Genomic DNA, 17405 nt, shown 5'->3' with positions numbered 1-17405 from the left:
GCACTGATAACTCTGATAAACAGTCTTCTTGAGGTAAGAAGTGACGCATATCAGAGGTTCCTGCCTTAGACGCCAAGGTTATTCGTCATGTAATTGGATATTGTTGGAGAAAACCATAATTAACCCAGATTTAAAGGCATAAGGCAGTCTTGATGATAATATGTGGTCAAAGATAATCATTCTCTGCTGAATCACTTTCATCTTTCCTATTCATTTATCTTTAAGAGATGTGACCTAACCAGGTCCTACTTAAGCAGAGCTGTGATTTACGGGCTTCATGATTATTGCTAAATTATAGACCTGGGACTCTTGGAATTTCATTGCTCTGTCAGGGTAAAAATTAGACTCTGCTAACTCAGAAGTCCAGGAAGTTATCATTTTACAAGTGTGCGGGACATGTACATCCCCCAACAGATGCAGAAGTAGAGTAGCCATAGTGAGTACTTGCTATTGCCATCAAGTTCTGCTACACATTGACCCATTTCATTCTACAATACAATAAAAACTCCAGATGCTATACAGGTGAAGTCAATCATTAACTGTGCCTGAATTTGCCAATTTCATGTGACCCTGGGCTGCCCAAATGCTGGGAAACCTTGCAAGACCCGGGAAATCTGTTACTCCTATCCTCACCTCCCTCTGGTCTCCACTTCTGCTCTCTGGCTGCCCCACTATCCCTCTGCTGAAATTGTGTTAAAGCTAAGTCCCTAGGGACTGTAATGGAAGATTTTTATCATATCACTCCTTGGCTGACTCAGGAGATTTGAGGAAGTAGCTGACTCATCTGCTCCAGTGTGTTGAGGCAATTGGTCATTGGGTGGGAGATCTGCTGCTTCCAGGAAGCAAAGGACTATCACATCACAATAGGTTCTAGCTCCTGCCCCCAGGGAAACAAACACATAAAAGCTCACAGAGTTACACCAGACAAGGTAATTTTTCTGACTTCAGCCAGCTGCAAATCCCAGTAGCCTTCTCCTTCACTTCTTTTGGCACCAGAAAATTGATACCCATCTACTCATTCAATTCTTTGTTGAATCACATGATAGGAAGCCAAATTCCCTTATGTGCTCACTTGCTCTCTCTTTCACATACTAACACATATTTTGTGTTTCTCACTATAAACACCTGCAAACCATCCATATAAGCATTTTGAAACTTTAATGTAAATGCTATATGCTACCTTTAAAGATAGGGTTTTTTGTTTAAACAGCTTTTTGGCTGTTCATTTTCTTTTTCAAATTCTTAGTATGGCAACCATACATATAATACATTCTTCCTTAATGGCTGCACAAATAAATGAGGCTTTGGCTTTTCTCCAGATATTTTCCTATTGTTAAAAGGAATATCTGTTTTTAGACCCTTTCCCGTTTTTCCGTAAAGGTAGCCTTATCTTCTTGGTTCATCAGTAACACTTCGTTACTGATGTGGAACTCAGGCTCTTTGAGGTAGGCTTTCCTGTAATTACTGTTTCTGTCATCAATTGTCCCCTGAAACTTGGGCTATGTAATTCTTTAGGCTTCACATTAGGATTCAGTGTAATTTCTTAGGCTTATATGGGGAAAAAAAAATCTACCAGAGCTCTTAGGAGATATTTAATTTTGTTGTCTTATCATTATGGAATAGCTGTTAATGTTTGCAAGCCCTTTTTCCATCATTGTCTGCATATGGAAATAGATAACCCTGGCTGAAGGTCTAGATTGGTTTTGGTGAGTGAAGTCAGAAAAGAGTTTTGAGAGACTGATACTGAGCCAAAATATCAAGACTCATATGATTCTAGGCTTGTTTAGTCATGTTTATGCATAGATCCAACATACTTTCATGCATATTTTTTCACACATAGACCCAACATATTAAATACACTTACAAAAGAAAGTATGGAACTCTGTAATAAAAATCTCCCAGGTCTGAAGCCTGTGTCGTATTCTCTCACTTCATTAAATCACTACATAGGAAGGAATTCTATCTAGGATAAGAAAAGAAGGCAAAAACTTTTTAAAACAGGAGGCAATGGGCAATAAATGACATCAGAAGTTAAAGTAAAGTGGTGGAATTAAAGAATGCGAATGAGGGGTCTCAGCTCTAAGCAAAGAATATATATTGCACTATGCTGACAGTGGTAAATTCTGTTCACATTCTGTGCACACAGCATCTTGAGGTGAGCAGCATGCTTTCTCCTTATGTCTTTTGTACCTTTATATGTCCAGAGTAAGAATGCTTTATAACTGAGGCTTTCTGACAGCCTACAGAAAGACACAAGAATTTTGAGAGCTCTTTTCAGCTCATAGTATAGCAATGAAGATACCTCACATGAATCACTGAATTATTTGTGTTTGTTCTATTGGAGCCACAGGTGATTAGCTCAAGAGTTTCTTCTTCTATGAAGAGAAATAGGAATGAGAATAAGAAAGGGTAATAAAAGAGGGTATTAAGAATTTGAGAGGGCTCACATGTGAAGAATCAGATAACTGAGACATTTTACACTTGTCTGCTCAAAATTTTCTTATGCCATTCTACTGAGGAGTTGTATTTAAAAACAGCACATCCTAATCATAAGGAAAAAAAAAGAAAAAAAAGAAAAAAGAAAAAAAAAAAAGGAAGTTTAAAACACTTGATTGCAATGGGTGTCCAAACTTCAGTTTTAAAAAATGAGATGAGATAATTCAGACAGAGGAGTAAAGAGGGAATTTCATGTTGCCTCATATTTATGGTTTTAGTTCTCAATGTCCTACAAGTGCACATGTAGGAGTGAATGTTTTTTTGCCTTGTCTTTCTATGAGTGCACAACATACATATTGCATATACATGAGCATCATAGGGGGATATGTTTTCTAGAAAACATACAGTCCTCATTGTGCAGTATTAAATGAATAAAAAATGAATAAATGAATAAAGAAAAATCACTAAATTAGACATGCTCTGTGAATGCAGAGACTATTACATGATGTGGGAGGAATTAGTCCAGCCAAGAAATGTAATACTACATAGTTAAGGAAATTTGGCTCTTTAAGGAATGATGATGCCTTTTGCTCAGCTATTATACCTTTTTCAGCATAACTTAAAACCTCAGGAAATGATTTTATGATACCAATGTGTAACTCCTTAAAAAGATATCCTTCTTAGTCAGATGATAATTATTCATTAGTTCCTGAAAATCAATTAATTTGGGTACTTCAGACTGGGTTGTCTGGAATAGGGACACCCAAATCATCAGTCCTCTTAGAAATTTGCAGCTTCTATGTTTTAAAATCTATTATCTTATAATGAAAAGGGATTAAATACATTTACAAATTTTTTAATGTAGCACAACTGGAGGATTTCTATGTAAGCTCTCAGCAAAATTTAACAACAAAATGAAACAAATATCTTTTGTAATGTGGAAAATACATGAATGCATGGAAATTGTTTATAGATATTGATAATGACAATTTTTCAAGTTTTATTACTGCACATTAGTATTGCCCAGGAATGAGCCACTGTTGCCAGCTGGAGCAGAATGATCACATACAGGAATTTCTGCCTCCCTACCTTAATGCTTTGCAGCTCTTCATACAGATTAGCTTATGTTGAAAAGTTTTTCAGCATTAGCTTTTCCCAGAGATGCACTTCCCTTCACTCATCAAACTGGCTTGCCTCAGCATCAGCAGCATTTTTTTGGTAATTAGCTAAGCACAAGGATCAATTGCAGGTAATTTCATTGCTGCAGCATGCAGTGCTGCTGATAGGCCAGGCAGGGTAGTTTCTGACAGCATAAGCAGGTCTGGCTTCCAGAGCATCTCTGCCACCTGCCAGGCCTATGGCTTTGCTCAACACAGGCTGAGCTGCAAGTGAGGGCTGTGGCTGCCTTTTCTAACAACTTCTATTCAGATGACCTATCAGTCATAATTGGGGCTGAAATAAAAGATGAAGTAGGTAAGCACTCTTCTCTGTGGTAAATTAAGGGAAACGTCTTGTCCCAAACAATACACGGGGCCCTCATTACTTTTCACTATTAAAGATTATTTTTAGAATTGGTCCTTAGCCCACTTCTCTGACCAAAATACTGCTTTGGTCACCATACTATTTTAAAATTTCCCTCAGAATAGAGCCAAGTAACATGGATAAAAATAGCCTTTGTATCCATCTTTTTTCAGTAGTGGCCACTCCTCAGCCATGGGTGGACAGTAGAGATGGTAGCTATTACCTTAATTTGTAACAGTTTCCTCATCTAATAGGCCAGATATTATTGGCAAGACAACAGAAAATAATAAAAGAGAAAAAGATGTTCAAGTGCAGGAGGGAAAAAAAAATATACATTTAAAATACTTTTTCAGAATAAAAGCAGCCATAGATGTTATTGATACTTGTCAATAACAAGTGGACTGACACCTGGACATACCTAACACCTCTTGTACCTGCTGCTGTGGATTTCAGCAGTGGTCGCAAGCACTCTGTCCCTCTCCACACCTGGCCCAGTAGAAGGCTACACACATCTTGCAAGCTGAGACGCAGGCATGGAGGTCAGCTGGGGATATAGCACTTTCAAGGTCATGCAGAGCTGCCACTGCTACCTGTCATGACTCACAGGCATTGCAAAGTGATAAACTCCTACTTGGCTCCCTGAAGAAAACACCATTATTTCTGAAGTGGACTAACAGTATTACATTTCAACATGCATTTGTTGTTTGTGCACTCCTGCCAATTACACTTAAACTCTGAGGGTGACCAGATAGATATAAATCATAATAGTTCAGAACAGCTGTTTGAAAACATGTCCTTAAAAATATGTCAGCATCTAAGAAGAGTTATAAGGCCTCTCTTACCAAGCTATGTTAAAGGTTTATCGTTCATAGCATATTTATGTTTGCTTTCTTCCTCTGAAGTAATACTATTCCCATGTTAACCATAAGAAAACAGTTACAGCTATACAGCATGGCAGGTATAATACTCTATAAGCTACCTAGTCCTGGTTTCCTAATCAGCCAACATTGTCCAGTGTAGCATGGTGCTTTTGCAGCTTATGTCCGTGGACTTCTTCACAGAGAAATCAGGGCAAGAGAGAAGGGAGAAGTAGGCTCCAGATCTCATCCCAGCACTGAGCTATCTCACATCAAACCTGGAAGTTTAGAAGAAACCTCCTGAGTTTAGGCAGCTTAAGATATAGTCAGAGGAATTTCTTAGGATCATGCAAGCAATATGTGACAGAGCAGGGAGTTAACTTGTATCTGCTCATTAAGAATAACACACTACTTGCTGAGGGTGTATGTAAAGTGTGGCATATCTTTTGGATGCTCTTGTGCTGACATCTGTAGAGATGTAAGACCATTAGAAAAACACATTTCTTTGTCCATTATTTCCCCACAGAGGCTGTCTAAAGGAGAGGGAAAGGCAGTAAATGTCATTAATAAAATGAACCCCATAAATAAGAGAAGTTATTGTGACAACTGCTGAAAAAAAAGACTGTTTTAGTTATTCTCCTATGAATATGCATACAGCCATTATCACTGATGTTTTCTAAAGCTTCAAAGTCTGAGTTTGTAGAATTTATATTTTCATAGAATCACAGAATCACATAGTGGTTTGGGTTGGAAGGGTCCTTAAAGATCACCCAGTTGCAACCCCTCTGCCATGGGCAGGAATGCCACCAGCTAGATCAGGTTGGTCAAGGTCCCATCCAGCCTAGCCTTGAACACCTCCAGATATGGGGCATCCACAGCTTCTCTGGGCAAGCTGTGCCAGTGCCTCACCACCCTCTGAATAAAGAATTTCTTCCTTATCCCCCTTTTTAGTTTAAAACCATCTCACCTTGTCCTATCATTATCTGCCCAAGTAAAAAGATGTTCTCCATCTTTTTTTACAAGCCCCCTTTAAGTGGGCTTATAGGAACTGAAAGGCCACAATGAAGTCTCCCTGGAGCCTTCCCTTCTGCAGGCTGAACAGTCCCAGCTCTCTCAGCCTTTTTTCCTAGGAGAGGTGCTCCAGAACCTCCGATCATTTATGTGGCCCTTGTCTGAACCCACTCTGACACGTCCACATTCTTCTTGTGTTGGGGGTCCCAGACCTGGATGCATTACTCCAAGTGGGGCCTCACGAGGGCAGAGCAGAGGGGGACAATCACCTCCCTTGGCCTTTTGGACACTCCTCTGTTGATGCAGCCCAGGGCACAGTTGGACTTCTGGGTTACAAGCCCTCTCTGCTTGCTCATGCTGAGCTCTTTGTCCACCAGAACCCCCAAGTTCTTCTCTTCAGGGCTGCTCTCAATGAATTCTTCTCCCAATCTGTGTTCATATCTGGGATTGCCCTGATCCAGGTGATGCACCTTGCACTTAGCCTTGTTGAACCTCATTAGGTTCACATGGGCCCACTTCTCAAGCTTGTCCAGGTCCCTTTATATGGCATCCCTTCCTTCTGTTGTATTGACTGTACCACTCAGCTTGGTGTTATCTGCAGACTTGCAGTCCATCCCCTTGTCTACGTCATTGATAAAGATATATAAACAGCACCTGTCCCAAAACAGACCCCGAGGGACACCCCTTGTCACCAGCCTCCACCTGGATATAGAATCATTGACCACAACTCTCTGGCTGCGGCCATCCAGACAATTCTTCATCCACTGAATGGCCCACCCTTCAAATCCATCACTCTGCACTTTGGAGATAAGGATGTCAAGTGGGACCATGTCAAAGGTCTTACAGAAGTCCAGGTAGATGACATTGTTTATTCTCCCCTTGTCAACTGATGCAGTCGCTCCATCATAGAAGGCCACCAGATTGGTCAGGCAGGATTTGTCCTTGGTGAAGCCATGCTGGGTGTAGCAGATCGCCTCTTTCTCTTACATGTGCCTTGACATTGCTTCTAGGAGGGTCTATTCCATGATCTTCCCAAGCACAGAGGTGAGACTCACTGGTCTGTAGCTCCCTGGATTTTCCTTTCTACCCTTTTTAAAAATGGGAGTGATGTTTCCCTTTTTCCAGTCACCAGGGATTTCTCCTGACTGCCATGACTTTTCAAACGTGATGGAGAATGTGGCTTGGCTGTTCAGTTTCATCAGGTGGTCTCTTTTCAAGCAGCATCACTGATATTTTTAAGTAGATAACTTGCAAAGCTTTAAAGCTTTGGTGAGTCCATTTTATTCAAAGAAATATTTAAATTTCTGAATGTTTATTACAATTTATCTTAGCATCTTGGAATTCAGACAGAAAATCTAAGATGAGGATTTTCTCATTAGATTCTTTTGCCTGGAAACAACTGAAGGGTAGCGCTTTCTGGACTGTTCTCATCCTTCCGCTTCTGATCTCCACAGAAACTGAGGATCACAGCTGTCTCCAATATTTATTTATTTAGAGAGCAATGGAACATTTTGAACCTCAAAATAAAAAGAAGGAAAGTTTGGTTGTTTGAATTTCTGCCAAAGATGTGATGAATTCTACTAAACAATTATTAAACAGCAATTGTTATAATTTAGTGCATTTGTCTGTGCCAAATGCTACTCCACTATGCATTATCATAATTTAGGGTGCAAGCAGCCTACCCAAATAACAGCACAAAACTTGGCTGGTTAGATTATCCAGCTATTTGCACAAGGCTCCTCTTTGAGCCAGACAGAAGACACAAGCTTTGAGATACAGATATGAGTTTGGGTACTTTGAATGGTATCTTCAGTGACCATGCCATTCAAGATTTAAGTGGCCAAGCTGGGTATCCAAAGTTGTAAAAGTCTCCATGTTTCTTAAACTGAGCCTTGAATGAAAATTAGGATCTGTTTCAAACATCTTCATTTCATTCAAACATCTTCATTCAAATCATTTTCAAACAGTAAAACGAGGCTCTGACCACATAGACATCTGTTACCAAACTGATCTAATCCAAGCTGATTTGCACATCTACATACACACTGAGCTGTATTGGCATTAAAAAAAAAAAAAAAAAAAAAAAAAAAGGCAATTAAGAAAGTTATACTTGACTAATGTTGCAGGGAAATTATAAAAATAACTTAAAACTGATGTATATGTTAAATAAAACTTATATTTGCCTTTGAGATTTAAATTTATAATCTACTAAAAGTTTTTCATTGTTTTTTTCCATTAAAGAAAAATAATTAACTGTAGTAGACAGCTACAAATCACTGAATGTAGACAGTTCTCCTTTACCTTTCTTTCATTCCTGACCATTTATCTCTCCATAGTTTAAAACTGGTTCAACATGCAAAACCCTGCTGGTTCCTCTTACCACAGTACATCCCAAACCATTGGTCGCAGCCACAGGAAAAAGCATTAAATTCAGAGCTGTTAAGTTTGTTTTTTTACCGCTGTTGGTTCAAAGTTATTTCAGAGCACTACAGAGATGCTATCAGATCTTCCTGCCTCTTCTGTGCTCCATATAGCATACCTGCAAACCACTGATCTCTGTACCCTGCATTAGCATTGTCCGTTGCTCACCCTTACTTCCATATACTTACAGATAGGAAATGTTCACTAAGATTATTAAAGCTAGCTGAAAATTTTTCAGTGGAGTAGTTTTGCATTATAAAAAGCAGTGTTAGTTTTTTCAGGAAAAAGAAAATAACATTTTTTTTCAGGGAGGAAAAGTTGCTTCTCATTTCTCACTTTGCTAAGAAAACAACCAGCACCACATTCTGACCTTTTCTGGTAATTTTTGTTCCCTATTGTTTTGTTAATTTATTTAGTCTTTAATATTCTAACATGTTTATTCAAATGTTATTCAAATACCAGGTTAAAGGTTATTCAAATATCAGGTTATAGAATCTGTTATTCTAGTGCAGTGTTTTAAAGCTATCTCAACAGAATAGTTGCTACATCAAAAGGAAAAAATACTTTCTCAGAAGTAATTTACTGAAAATTTTTAAATTCTGGCTCATGTACATTTGGTTTTAACTTAAAATTTCTAATAAGAAAGAAAATCTGGCATTTCCATGAAACAAATTCTGCTTTCCAACTTGATACCATTAATACTGTTTTTATTATATTAGCAATTGTATTCTGAACTACAGAACTGTGTTTTTTAAATGAAAATGTTAAGAAACCAGCAGGCAGTCCTAGATGAGCATGCACTTCTGTTTGCACTGTGACTAGAAAAGGAAGTGCATGTTCATGCAAAAATGAGACTTAAATAAGTATTTCCTATTGGAGTTATACAAGCACATGTGATGGCATAGTTGGAATCCTGAGATTTAGCTGTTAAAAAAAGCAGCTGATGCAGATGGCAAATGTCAGCAAAGGAGATGCAGTTCATTTTCCATTTCATTGGCATAGGAAGCTAGTGGTTTAATAGGGTGATAGGCCAACTGATGTTTGATTTTTTTTTCCACATAGTCACACAATCTGGTAAAAGTTACATCACTTCCTTGCATGCTAGCCCCACTAAATTGTTTCCTGTGCCAACGTTCCAACCGAGGCTGGAAATACCAGAGGATTTCTTTCCCTTTCTGAAAAGCCAAAGTTAATGGTGGTTGAAACCAGTTTCATCTGGTATTACTTCAACACTGATATTATATTTTAAAATAACAGCAAAAACTATGTAATGGGTTTCATTGAAGTGCATAAGAAGTTTCTGATAAAAATAACAGAAATAATTTTACTTCAGTTATTTAATATATGTATAGTATCCCACTACAAACAAGCCAAAATTAGCAAGAAGATAAACTAGACCATCATTTAAACTTTTTTTTTTTTTTTTTAGTCTAGTTTTAGGACACAGTAACAAAGATTCTGTAACATCTCCACTTCTCAAAATGCTCAGGTTTATGAATAGAGCTAAATGGAAAGTGAATACAGAACTGGGGAGTAGGGTTGTCCCTGGCTCCTTTGAGCACTGAAGTTTTCTTTCCTTGGCTAATGGAGACACACAGTCTTTCAGTAAACTGCTCTGAGTGTGATCGGTACCTTGCAGACTTCAAAAAGTGTGACATTTTGCTAAGTCCGTCCTTATAGAGACAAGACAGTGCCTATCATTCTAAGAATCTGAGCTTGGTTTCTGAATAAAGCATCTTCAAAGTGCAAAGGCAAATAGCTGAAAATGCTTGTGAGAAAACTCTCACATTTAGCTCTCTCATTCCCCCAGAGATTGCTGAAAAGTTTATTGTTGCTCTTATCAGAGGCTCTCTGCCTGAGGGCAAGCTAAAGAGAACAACCCAAAAGTCTTAAAATTCTGAGATGAAGTAACTGGCATGTCTTCCAATGGACTTGACATATGATATTGTGGACCTCAGAAAAATAGATCAAGCACAGGCTGATGTAGTCCATAGGCTGGAAAGTACTGAACAGATAGTTAAAGGGAAATGGAAATTTCTTCCTGATTCTCCCACCTGAAAACTTCTGAAATCACTTTGCTAGTGATGGAAAGAGTTGTTTATGGATGTCAATACTGTGATCAAATCTTACATCTTGATGCCTTGCTAAGGTCTGGAAAAAAAAAAAAAAAAAAAAAAAAAAAAAAAAAAAAAACATAAGAGTACAGCATTTGCATGGCTGTCTTGTCAGAATAGCCTGAATACTTTATTCTTTTACCACAATTTTGATCTATCAGAAATTTTGTTCAAATAAAGCATCTTACAAGCACTGTGTATCTAGATGTATATTCCTGACATAAGAGCTGGGCAGAGGCCTACAAAATGATGTGTGATTGTCTGGATTGAAAAGAAAATTGTAGCAGATATCTTAGGAAACACTGGAAAACATTTATGGTTTTACATATGGTCAGGATATCTTGGAAAGCATACTACAGCTGGAACTACATTACTGAGAGCAGCTTGCCCAAGTAAGTCTGAGAGAAACAGATTTTCCAGAAAAACTCCCTTCCATCTGCAAACCTAGTGGATGCCTTTAACCAGTTATAGATACAACCTACTCAGTTTTTTCTTTCTGCAGCATCAAGACTACATTTGGAGTGGAAGCTCTAGTGAAGAAAAAGAACCAACACATTTGTGTGACTATTATTGGGGTTTGATGGCACAGTCATAAAATGCCAGCACAGTTGTGACACCAGAGGTCCAAAGTTGCTAATACCAGTGGAGCTACATTTACACAAATGCATTTGTAAGAAATGCTAAGCACTTGATTACAGTAAATATGGCCTGATTTTGCAGTCAGAAGAATCTAGGTCAGAGGGAGCTTAGTTTGTTCACTATTTTGTTTGTGCATCAGTTAAACTTTTCCCATGACTTCTCATCTGTATCTCCTCTCCATCCCTGCAGCAAATTGCACATGCTGCTGTTATGCATGATGCAAGTAGGGAAAAGCTAAAAGGAAAAATGTAGTGATCAGATCTTGCAATATCTGATCTACAAGTGAAGAAGCAAGTCCTATTGTTCCTCTCTATTTGTCACCTTATTTATGTCCCATTTTTTCTTACTGTAATACGCTTTCTTTGACAAAAAAATAAACTAGATAAAATAGATTATGAAGATTTTTTGGCTAGTCACTTTATTTTCATAATGGCAAAAGACAAGAAAAGACAAAATCATAATTGCTAGTGTTTTCCATATGTCATAAAGGGCAAAGACGCGATAGGCTATACAGCCACTAATACAATCTCATTAAGGTAATAAGCGAAAGAAGAAATGTTTCAGATGTGACACATCTCTCATCTTTCACATTGCTGCCATAATTTTTAGATACTTATCTTCTAATTGAGAAAATATGTATGCACATGCTCAACTTTAAAGACAGCAGTAATCCTTTTGAATTCATTGAGACTGTTCAATATTAGTTACGTATTTAAGCGATATGCATCTCTCATCTGGTTAGTCGCCTTTTCTACTCAGTCTTTTTTTTATAACTGTTTGCAAAAAGGAATCCTTCAGGATGCTGTAGTTTCTGCTGTTATAGGATTATTAGAAAGATAAATAGCATTTTCACTATCCTGTGTAATAAGTTATTATTTTAAGCCTACCTGAATTCTGCCCACATTTTCAATTAGATGCATTCTTCCACTCCAATAACCTTGTTGATTATTAAGTATCCAACACAAAACCATTACAATGATCCCTGCATAGGAGCTTTCTTTGGGAATGGCAAAGAGTTTTTTTCTTAAACCTCTTAGCTTGCCTTGGCTCAGGTAAATCTTGCTTGTGTGTCAGAATTCATGGAGGACATGGAGTCTGTCAGATACATTGTGCAATACAGTTATACATAGTGCTGGCAATTTCTTTATTGCTCCAAAAAATAAAATAAAATAAAAAATAATAATAAAAAAAAAAAGTAAATGAAGATCAGCAGCTTATTTTCATTGTTTTCTTAAAACTGTTTATAGGTGATGTGACTCTATTATCTCTTATGTCTGTTATTTCCTTTAAAGCCTCATAGAATGTGGGAGATTTGAGGCATCATAGTTAATATGCTGAAGTTTTAATTCTCCAAAGCAGGCAATGGAAAAATTACACAACCTCACTGTTTCCAATTAGTTATGGACTTCTGTTTATTCCTTTACCACAAACATTTTTGCTTAGTTAGTAGTACAAATTGTTAATCATAAAAATGTGCTATCTCACATGTGCTAAGAATGAAAAAGGAATTGACTCCTTGTCCTACAGAACTCAAGTGATCCTCACTCTTCCATTTCCAGAACCTTTTCCCAAGGAGTCTGATCAAGTATCCACAATAACCATAAGATCACCATGAACCTATAGTACTGACTGTGTTTAACATTTCCCAGTAGGTGAGACTCTCAAGGAGTGATGCTGCATACAGCTCAGGCAATAATAAATAGTGCATCATACCATTCATTAGAAATTCATCTCACTACCCTTAACAGTGGGTTGGTAGCAGATAAATAAAATCTCCTACTATGTACCTTGAGTACACATAAAAATATGTAAGCACATGGTTAAGAATTCATAATTAAAATAATATATTAAAATCATGTTAGGGTTGGGGGAGAAAGTTCTGATGCAGGGCTTAGAGAACTTAGCATGTCCAGACTGGAGCAAAGACATAGTAACTGTCTTCAAATAAATACAAAAATATTCATATATAATAAGGTACCAGTAATAACAGAGGGAGGTAGCTAAGAGCAATTGTTTTTATTAATAAGAATAAAATTAAAATTATAAACATCTGGAATGAGACAAATGTGGGGTAAAGAATAAGACAATTATACTAAGATTTTTAAAGCAATGAAGAAGCAGGATCTCATTTTTAAAGCAGGAGGTCATTAGAAAAAAATGTGTAAGCTCTGCACAGCTCTGCCTGCTTATGTTTTCTCTGTCATAATCTCCAGTCCTCTCCAGCATTCTTTTCCCTTGTCTTTTCTAAATGTTATTTGTTCACACTCTTATGTTCTCTATAGCCCCTTTTATGCTGCCCTACAAAAGCGCAGCACATTTTTTTCTTTATTGGTAACAATGACATCACACCATTTGAAATCTTTTAATTTCTTAAACTCACATCACACCCCTGAAGCCTTCTAAAGCTTGATGCCATTGATGGTATCATCACTTGGTTCTGACCCTAGGCAAATGCCTGTCCTATTTTCTCTGTATGAATCTGTGACACCAAGGACAGAGGCAAAGGCATAGTTTTTATAAGTGACTACTAACTTAAGACAATTCTGCTAATGAGTGCCATCTAAAGACACATGCTTTACACTTTCTATAAATCATTATCATAAGATCTTTGAAACTGGTCTCTAAATTTGGAGTACTTAACATTTGCTAATCACTTTTGAAAAAAATGGCAGTCTGTTTTTCCATTATTTTTAATAATGTACTGTATAAAAGGACAACATCAGATCTTTTCAGGTATCTAGTTGGGAATGCACTAATGTAAGTTGAGACACTAAGTTGATAGACAATTTATTCTAGTGATGAATCTGCTATGCTAATTTGTGTTTTTAAAACATTGGCTCTCAGATAGCAGTGCCAGGAAATACACCATATAGCTTCTCCTTCACATTGCTCTTTTAATACAGAAAGGCACAGATGTCTCTGCTCTAAGCTGTCAGCAAAGTTGTAGACCAGAGGTCCCAGCATCACTGACAGTACTGGGAAGCAGGAGGAGGTCGCTGCTGGGCAGTGAAGCTTGGGGAGGGAAGCAAAAGGAAAAGGCTGGGGGGCGAGAGGGGAGAATCAAGGATCTTTCTTCACCATTCTTTTTTTACAGCTTTTGTGTGTCTGGCCTGATTTGTTGTGGGAGAGCTGCTGGAGACAGTGTATTTGGCACAGGCCAGGGTAGCTCAAAGCCAAAAGGATGGTGCTATTGCCAGTTTAAACCATGGCTTTTCTTTTTCTTTTTTTTTTTTCCTCTTTCCCCCTCCCTCCTTTTTCTTTGAAGAAGGGAAAAGAAAAAAGGGGAAGAAAGGGACTTGCAATGAAAACCAGAGCAGTGGGCTAATGAAGGCCCTGCAGGCTTCAGTAGACTGGAACGATACACGAGGCACTTCCTCTACCATCTGGCATGCACTTCTGCTGCTGCTGCTCTTGGTACATAGCTTTGGAGTGAATAAGCAAACAAGTAAAACTTTTTAAGACACACCAATTATGAAACACCAGCTATTAATCTGTCAGCTTATTCCCTTCCCTTTTCTCCCGCTGCAATATTCCTTTCCTCAAGTCTTTTCCAGTTCTCTTGTCTACCTGTGAAAATAAGCACTGCTTTGTCAGGTTTTCAGAGCTGACTCCGGTCGCCTGTCCATTGGCACTGCTTCTCAGGAGGAACAAGGCCCAGAGCCAATATATTTATACTACCGTTGTTATCACTCGTGCTTCTTTGAATCAAGAAATGCAGTTAGCAGCAATGAAGTGATCCATCTCTGTTCAAAGATTTCCTTCCAATTTTGTTGGAGTTGAGAAGGCAAAAGAGAAGTTTTAGGTGAGCTAGCCTTGTTCAAGGACTGCTTTAAATACAGTCACAAATGGCTGGGTACACTTCTGTGTAGGAGTATGTTATGTTTTAATTCTGATGGTTTTTCCCAAGTGCAGTGAGAAGTGTTATGTTGAGGTCACATCTTCAAGCTGCATAAATCATTACAGCACAGCTGAAGTCAGAGAAATACAGAACCTGCAAATTCTGATGATTTTGTCTCTTGAAAATCTCTGAAAGTGATGCTACAGCTGATTTTTGATACCAAAAACTTCACAATCAAATATAGATCTTTCAGGCTTTCTTGTAAGTAGCGCTGATCTGGCTCCACTCTTATCACACAAAAAAATAAAAATAATAATAATAATAATAAAAAAAAAAAGACAAAAGGAAATTCACTTAATCACAGCAGAAATCTTAGATGAGTTAAGGATAATTAATCATTGGATCTTGTACAGTTTCAAAGCACAAGTTCAGTAAGAATCAGATGTACCAATTTACAGGTAGACTTATTAATGCCAGACATTTTTTACACAACTTATTTCTTTTATTTGCAACTGCTGATCCTTAAACTGACCAGAAAGCAGGAAGAAAGAAACTACAAGCTATCTAGTGCAGTCACTCTTATTTGACACTATTTGACATCCCCAGAAAAAAAAAAAAAAAAAAAAAAAAAAAAAAAAAAAAAAACAGACACCATCTGCTACATTTATTACGTAGTTTCTTGAAATAATAAATCTATAACAACAGATCATGTTTTCACTTTGTTTTTTGACTGGCCTCCTGCTTTGCATCTGTAGACTGTAAATGAAAAAAAGTCCCAACAACTGACTCTTCAGATCTGACTGCCTGAACATATCCACAAGGCAGGTATGTGTTCAAGTGACCCAACTACAGTCAACATAAAGCTTTTCACAATTTTAAGGATATAAAAAGATAGTGTAGATTTTGAAAACTCAGAAGACTGCTTATTGCTACAGTCAGGAGATTTGGTGGTTAAGTTTGGTTAAGCACCTAAACGTTCAGATATTCATCTAAACATTGGGCTGGGCATGTATCTGTGAATACATTCTCTTCCAAGATATCTGGTATTTTTTGCATGCAGTCAAGCTGGAAATGCCACAAGGATAGCCTTTCTTTCACAGTATTCTGGCACTTCTGGCACTTCTGCTTCTGTCCCAGCGGGGAGCAGGAAGTGCAGAGGTAAACAAAGATGAAAAACAATAACTTAAAAAAAAAAAAAAAAATGAATGGAACTTCTTGTACATCAAAACCAAAATAAAGTAGTTTGGGGATAAGGTCTAACTCGCTCAGTAGGCGAGTCTTTCTTCAAGCAATTTGTACTTCAGTTGCCTAGCTTATCCTTAACAGAAACAATATTGCTTTAAAAAGTAATTGCACAACATGTACTAATATGAAAAAAAAATAAAATATCCCAATAAGCCACATAACATAAAAATAGTAAAATTTGACTCTTCACAAGATTATAACCATACACTGTATGAATGTGTTTATACTTCTGCTACTGTGCTGTGTATCATCTATTTGTTTTCTTTGTTCTTAACCCCTTTGTTCCAAGAGTCAGGATATCCTGACGCTAAGGACTCTGCAAAATAACAGTACGACAACAATGCTATAATTCTTTGGAAGCACTTCATGATTTTCAAGACAGAATCACCTGAAAGTGTAGTGTGCTAGAACTACAGCACTGCAGCCTACAGTCAAAATAAGGCTGTTTTTTGGAAAACATTAGAGTTGCCAGTTTGAGGTGGGAACATTCAGCTAAGTGTAGCAGACGGTCCTAGAGCAGAGGAAACATCATGTTGAATGCAAGGAAATATTATAATGCCCACTAAAATGCAATTAAGTCCTCTGATTTTACTGAAAGTTAAGCGCAGGTTCACATGACCACCTTTCTTGTAGGGAGTAATGGCTTGGGGACAGACCAGTATCAACAGCAACAGTTTGTATAAAGGCAAAATAAAACTTCTGAAAACAGTGAGGCACCTCGAGGTCCTGGGGGGCTGTAGTGCTGGCCAAAGGCAGCAGCCACCCTGAGGCAGGTGCTGGCCGGGCCCTGCTCAGCCCTGGCACGCCAGCCACCTCTCTTCTGTACGAGACAGAGTACGCCCAAGCTTTGTGCCTTGTTGTTAAAGACTTGGGGTGAATAACTGTCTTCTCATGGGAGCCTGCGAGTGAGCACGGCCACCATGCAGTGGCCTAATGTGAACCCACTCAGGTGGCACTTGCCGCGAAAGTAACGGGAGACCCCCCCCCCCCATACAAACACCCTCCCGCCTTTCGGTAACGTCTCGCAGCCCCGCCACCCCGCTGCCTTCCCCCGCTCTTCTCTTTGCCCCCTTTTCCCCCGGGCCGGGCTCTGCCAGCAGGGCCGCCCGCACGCCGCCGCCGAGCTGCCCGGTCCGGGACGCGAACCCGGGACCCCGCGTGTTGCGCTCGGGAGGCCCAAACCCGCCCGGGCCCCGCAGCCGGGGGCGCGGAGGAGCCCTCACGGCAGCGCCGCGGGGCCCGAGGGGCGACCGCCCGGCCGCGGCCCCGGCCGCTTGGGGCTTGATCCGCGCTGCGCCAACCCCCGCCGGCAGCAGCGGCCGG

General features: G+C 38.8%; 1 protein-coding gene across 1 annotated transcript in view; it reads left to right on the top strand.

Annotated features, from left to right (window-relative positions):
* Positions 1–17405, top strand: part of PDE7B (phosphodiesterase 7B) — a 178184-nt gene that overhangs the window by 76518 nt on the left and 84261 nt on the right. The gene's annotated exons all lie outside the window — the stretch shown is intronic.

Source organism: Oxyura jamaicensis, chromosome 3, assembly GCF_011077185.1.
Source record: "Oxyura jamaicensis isolate SHBP4307 breed ruddy duck chromosome 3, BPBGC_Ojam_1.0, whole genome shotgun sequence".
Taxonomy (NCBI): domain Eukaryota; kingdom Metazoa; phylum Chordata; class Aves; order Anseriformes; family Anatidae; genus Oxyura; species Oxyura jamaicensis.
The sequence above is the reverse complement of the archived record's forward strand: the minus strand, read 5'-3'. Positions and strand labels throughout refer to the sequence as shown.